This window comes from Bos taurus, chromosome 2, assembly GCF_002263795.3.
Source record: "Bos taurus isolate L1 Dominette 01449 registration number 42190680 breed Hereford chromosome 2, ARS-UCD2.0, whole genome shotgun sequence".
Lineage (NCBI taxonomy): Eukaryota > Metazoa > Chordata > Mammalia > Artiodactyla > Bovidae > Bos > Bos taurus.
In genome coordinates, this window is record NC_037329.1 from 128,219,947 (window position 1) to 128,226,140 (window position 6,194).

Below are 6,194 nucleotides of genomic sequence, written 5' to 3' on the forward strand. Positions count from 1 at the left end.
GTAAAGCACCTAGAACAATGCCCAGCATGTAATAAACCCTATGCACTTGCCACTTTAGGAAACTGAGGCTCAGGGAAGTTCTATGACTCGCCCCATAAACTCGTGTGTCATGTGGAAGAGCCAGGACTCGGACTCAAATCTGTTCAATTTCAAAGCAGCCTTCATCTCACATATTAAGAGATGTGAGCTCCTTGATGGATGAGCAGGATTTATAGATTGAGGGGAGACAGATTTTTTTATTATTATTAATTTGACTGTGCTAGATCTTAGTCACAGCAGATGAGCTCTTACTGATGGCATGCGGAATCTAGTTCCCTGACCAGGGATCAAACCCACATCCTCTGCATTGGGATCATAGCGTCTTAACCACTGAACCACCAGGACAGGCTGAGACAGACATTTTAAGCTGAGGAAAGCTCATCCACACAGAGGTGGGAACGGGCCGCAGAGTTGCCTAGTAGTGGTGCCAGAGTCAGGGCTCAGCCCCATGATGCCAACCCCAAGCTGGGAGCCATCCAGTCTGATGGCAATTCAGATCATTTCACAAGCATTTCTGAGCCCCTATGATATGCCAGACCAGGTACTGTATGCTAAGAAAAGAAAATCACAGTCGCCCTCAAGAAGCTCAATAATCTAGTGGAGGAGATGGATTCACACACAAACCACTGTGATCCAGCCAAATAATGGTTCTATAGTGACCAGGGGCAAAGAGCAAATTCTCCCCCCGGAGGAGCTGACAGAGGCTCTATGGAGGAACTGGGCATTTGAACTGGACCTTTTAAGAGCTGAGCAAAAGCAAAAGGGAAAAGTGAGTTCATCACAGGCAGAGAGCCCAGTAGAGTCATCGGGTACATGGGGTGTTTGGGAGAGCAGCGAGTTTGGTATACCCAGACGAAGGCAGACAAAACGGCAGCTGCGGTGCTCCACTGGACTAGGGAGGGTCTCTGAATCGGTCAGAACTCCTGGGTTGCAAGACACAGAAAACACAATCCCAAGAGGCTTAAATGAGACGGAAATTTGCCCCCACCAAAAATAAAAATTTCATTTTCCCTGCTTCAGGAAAGAGCTGTATCTAGGGATTGAAATGCTGCCACGAGGACTTAGTCCCCATCTTTCTGCTTCTCCCTGTGTTGCCTTCCTTCTGGAGCAGTTCCTTTCCAAATGAAGGCAGCTCCAGACTGAACCCATCCCAATTTCCAGCCCAGTGGAAGGAAAAAATCAATGTCTCCCAGTGGTTAAACACAGGTTGTGCAGTTGACTCTCCCTGGACTGGTTTGGGTCTACGCCTGACTACGCCTGAACCAATCACTGTTTGGGGGCGGGGCTGAGCTACTCTGATTGGCCAGGTTGGGGTCACCTGTGGCAACCCACTCCAGAGTTCTTGGCTGGAGAATCCCAGGGACGGCGGAGCGTGGTGGGCTTCCGTCTATGGGGTCACATCGAGTTGGACACGACTGAAGCAACTTAGCAGCAGCAACAGCAGCCTTTCCCTAGCCCTGAGCCTCATCCAAATTGCATGGACAGAGTGAGGGAGGGATGGCTTCCCTGGAATAAAGGAATTTAGAGATATTAAGGAAAAGGTGGCGAAAGTCCAGACTTTGAGGTCATGGTCCTTTGGGCAGTGGGGAGCCAGTGAAGGCTTTAATTTGGGGATTGAGTGCCTTAGATTAAATTTAGGCACTAGGAGTAGAGAAGGGGGCAGGTAACAGGGACAGAGTGCTGAAGAACTGATGCTTTTGAACTGTGGTGTTGGAGAAGACTCTTGAGAGTCCCTTGGACTGCAAGGAGATTCAACCAGTCCATCCTAAAGGAAATCAGTCCTGAATATTCATTGGAAGGACTGATGTTGAAGCTGAGACGCCAATACTTTGGCCACCCGATGCGAAGAGCTGACTCATTTGAAAAGACTCTGATGCTGGGAAAGATTGAAGGTAGGAGGAGAAGGGGCCGACAGAGGATGAGATGGTTGGATGGCATCACCGACTCAATGGACATGAGTTTGAGTAAACTCCGGGAGTTGGTGATGGACAGGGAGGCCTGGTGCGCTGTAGTCCATGGGGTCACAAAGAGTCAGAGGCGACTGAACTGAACTGAACTGAACAGGGACAGAGAAACTTGTAGGAAGATGCAAGTTCCTTTAAGAGCTCCTGGAGTCCTGGGGCAGAAGGCATGGGGACAAAGGGGAGGGGCAAAAGGTGCCTGGCTGCGATGCCCGGATTGTTACAGGAAGGGCTGTTTCAAGGACCAAGACCACGTCACCCTTTTGCTATGGGCCTGGAGATGCCAGCCAGAGTGTGGGCTGAGGGCCCAGCCTCCCTTCCCCCAGAACACCATGACTAACTCCTTCCCTCCATCTGCTCCCACACTTATTTGTTCCCCCACACCCGGGCCCCAGGGAGTCTGATCTCTGTGGTGTTGGCTGTGTGGTGGTCACCTCGCTGTCATGTGCGGTGGTGGCGGCGGCAGGGACTGAGCACCTTGCCCTCTCCCAGCCTCGGCCGCCCCTTCCTGAGTTTCTGACCTCCTCCTCCCTGCCCCTGGGGCTGGGACATCACCCCTGGGGCTCCAGGGTAGCCAGCTCCTCTCCCTGGTGAAAGGGGCCATTGTGAGATCAGCCTGAGAGCTGGCAGGCGCTGGGCTGGCACACGTGGCTCTCCCAAAGGCCCTGGGTCCAGCCATGCCTGTCTCTGGCTGCATGGGAGGGCGGAGGAGGTGTGAGGAGGCTTGGGCAGCTATGGAGGCTACTGGGCCTGCTGTAGGTAGGCCCTGAAGAAATGCTGCGTTCTGATTTCTATCTGCCTGGGGGCTGAAGGAGGCTGGAGGGTAGAACACCCTGCTGGAACCTTCTGAACCTTGGAGCAGGAACAACATGACAGCTGAGCCCTGGTATATCTGGGGCCTTCGGCAAACTGAAAGTCACGGTGTGCTTGACAAGGCCAGAACCCTGTTCCTCAACAGCCCAGCCAAGCCTGCAGGGCCCTGGAGGAAGAAACCAGGCATGGAGGCCATCCAGGAAAGGTTGGGAGGTTTGGGAGTGGGCAGTGAGAAAGGGAGGCACCTAAGACTTGCAGTTTCACCACAGACTGCCAGACACCTTCCAGACAGAGCCTGTGATGAGGGTGTCATATTTAGCTACTATTTATTGAGCACTTACTAAGTGTTGGGCACAGTGCCAAAGACTTTATGTCATTTAGTCCTTATACCATATAAGGCAAATGGCTCAGTGATAAAGAATCCACCTGCCAATGTAGGAGACTTGGTTTTGATCCCTGGGTGGGGAGAATCCCCTGGAAAAGGAAATGGCAAGCCACTCCAGTATTCTTGCCTGGAAAATTCCATGGACAGAGGAGCCTGGAGGGCTACAGTCCATGGGGTTGCAGAAAAGACTCAGACACAACTTGGCAACGAAACAACAACAATCTGTCTCTAGGGCTGTTGTGTGTAGTTGTTGACTGCACAGGGGAGGTGCTTCTGCTGTTTTAGTCACTCAGTTGTGTCTGACACTTTTGTGACCCTGTGAACCGTAACCTGCGAGGCTCCTCTGTCCATGGGGTTTCCCAGGCGAGAATACAGGCATGGGTTGCCATTTCCTTCCCCAGGGGATCTTCCCAAACCAGGGATTGAACCCACGTCTCCTGCAGTAGCAGGCAGGTTCTTTACCACTGGATCATCAGGGAAGTCCCCTGGCCTTATCTCTTATCGTTCACATTTCCTCTCCACACCTCATCCCTCTTACCTGTAAAGTGTGTATGTCAATTAGAGTTCTTAAGAAACCACGACAGAAAGCAACTTGGCTTTCCCTAAACGACAGCAAATGGAATGCCTTGGAAGGGTCTGGGTCTGCCCAGAAAGAATGGGAGGAGGAGCTGAACGAGGCCTTGGAAAGGCCAGCAACCAGGGCCACTCGGGGGACCTGGGCTAGGACCAATGAACAGTACCTTTGAGCTGATTCCCTAAAGGATCGACCAGGCCCTGTTATCAGAAGACGGCGTGATTGTTGTGTAGCCTCAGGCAGCCTGCGTGCACCTTGCAGGAAGACGGTCTGCTCGTAGGCATGGCCTCCATCAGGTTAGCTCCGATGGGGAAGCTCTTTGCAGGCTGTACACGAGCAGGGAGATGAGATGAGCAGGGAGATGAGATGGTTGGATGGCATCACCGACTCAATGGACATGATTTTGGGTAGACTCTGGGAGTTGGTGACGGACAGGGAGGCCTGGTGTGCTGCAGTCCATGGTGTCGCAAAGAATCGGACACGACTGAGCGGCTGAACTGAACTGAACTGAAATGAGCAGGAGACCCATGGACCTAGAGGAAACAGGGCCGTCTCCCACTCCTGCTCTGCCACTGACCGCTTCTGCACCCGCGGGCAAGTTCCGTCTGGACCAGAGTTTCTTCATTTGTAGGAGGAAGGCGATCGTCTTCAAGGCCCGCTTTTAGCTCAATAAGGTGTTGGTGACCCGCTTCAGAGGGATTTGGGGATATTACAGGATGTTTCTGGGAGCCATTGCTCAACTTGAAAGAATGAATCATGAGCGCTAGAATTTCAGGCATCCATGAAGATAATATGGATTGGGTGGGGTTTGGTGTGGTCCCACCAAGCGGAAAAACACCCAGTTCACTTAGAAGACCAAGTAAGAAGAGGGGCAGTGTGAGCACAGGGTCCTGACCTCGTCCCTCCGGAAACTCTGCCTTCAAAGGGTTGTGGAGATCCCTGCTCAGAGGTCACAAGTTAATCATGGTTGAGATTTCGTTTGCTGAAGGATTTATGGGCAGAGGAAGCATGGTTACCTGACAGGAGAAAGGCCCACTCACGTTGGAGTGTCTTTGTTTTTATGTTTGCTTGTTTGTTTAACTATTTGGCTGCACCCCACTGCGTGTGGGATCCTAGTTCCCTGACCAGGGATCAAACCCACACACTCTACATTGGAAGGCAGAGTCCTAACCACTGGACTGCCAGGGAAGTCCCCAGTGTGCCTTTGTTAAAGGGACACATCGATTTGTGCCTAGACAGAGGCACTGTGCAAAGAGGACATCCATGCTCCTCTCTGGGCCTCAGTTTCCACCTCTGTCAAATGGGGAGAAGGTCAGTATCATGCCAGCCTCATGGGCTCTTTCTGTTTTTTCTTTTTAATAGTCTCTTCCTGAGGATCAAATGGGACAATACACATGAAAGAAAACTTGAGGAAGCCTAGGGCCCAGGTGCGGGGTAAAGACAAAAGTGTAAGCCTTGTGACAGGGCTTGTGTCTGCCCAGTTCTCAGCTGCAGCCTCAGTGCAGTAAGGGGTGCAGCATAAAGATTCTGTTGAACTATTAATAGCTAACATGTGATATGTATTTATGTTCCAAGTACTATTCTAAGGGTTTCCAAGTATGTGCTCTTTTAATCTTTATAATAATATAAATACTGTTATTATCATTCCTGTTTAGAGATAAGGAAGCTGAGGTACCAAGAGACTATGTTACTTGCCCAAGGCCATGGGGGATGTGGGAAGGAAGAGGGAGAATTGGGCTTTGAACCCAGGCAGTCTCTAGAGTCTGGGTTCTTAAATATACCTTTCTGTCTGAATGGGTTACAAAATGAGTGAATGAGTGGATGAATAAATGCATGAATGAGTGAATTAGCATGGGCATTGATGAATGAGGACTGGGGTTCTAAGCTGAAGCTTCCAGAAAGATTTCCTCTCTTTTTGTCAGTCTATGGGCAGGCTCTTGTATTTATAGAAGACACTTGGCAAATGCAACATTGTGTCCAGAACTGATCTCATCATCTCACCCAAACCTGCTCATCTCCTGCTATCACTGAGGGCAGTTGCTCAAGATAGAAACTTCCAAGTCACACTTTTACTCACCTGGTGAGTCTCTGGCCAACTCCTAAAGGTCACAGCAGAAACTTTTTATCTCATGCCAAGTTCCTCCAGATGTCACTGCTTTCGACCTTCAAGTTTAACAGCTTGCTGGGCATCCCCCACCCCCGTGCTTTAAGATCTCATGAAAAATGGGCTTTCCTATCCTATCCCACTGTGAAAGGATTCATAACTAGTCTCCTATTCCAGTTAAACTGTTGCTGTAAAATGAATCAACCGAAAAACTTCGTCGCTTAAAACAATATCATTTGTTATTATTTCTCACAGATCTCTGGGTCAACTGTGCTTAGCTAGGCTGGGTTCTGTCTCACGGTTCTCCATGTGGTTGCG

General features: G+C 50.4%; 1 long non-coding RNA gene across 1 annotated transcript; it reads left to right on the forward strand.

The window, feature by feature from the left end:
- The first annotated feature begins 1,356 nt into the window (after window positions 1-1,356).
- Window positions 1,357-5,324, forward strand: LOC132343452 (uncharacterized). The gene is made up of 2 exons (XR_009492280.1): window positions 1,357-3,018; window positions 5,135-5,324. It is a non-coding gene; the product is annotated as an uncharacterized lncRNA (long non-coding RNA).
- Window positions 5,325-6,194: the final 870 nt, after the last annotated feature.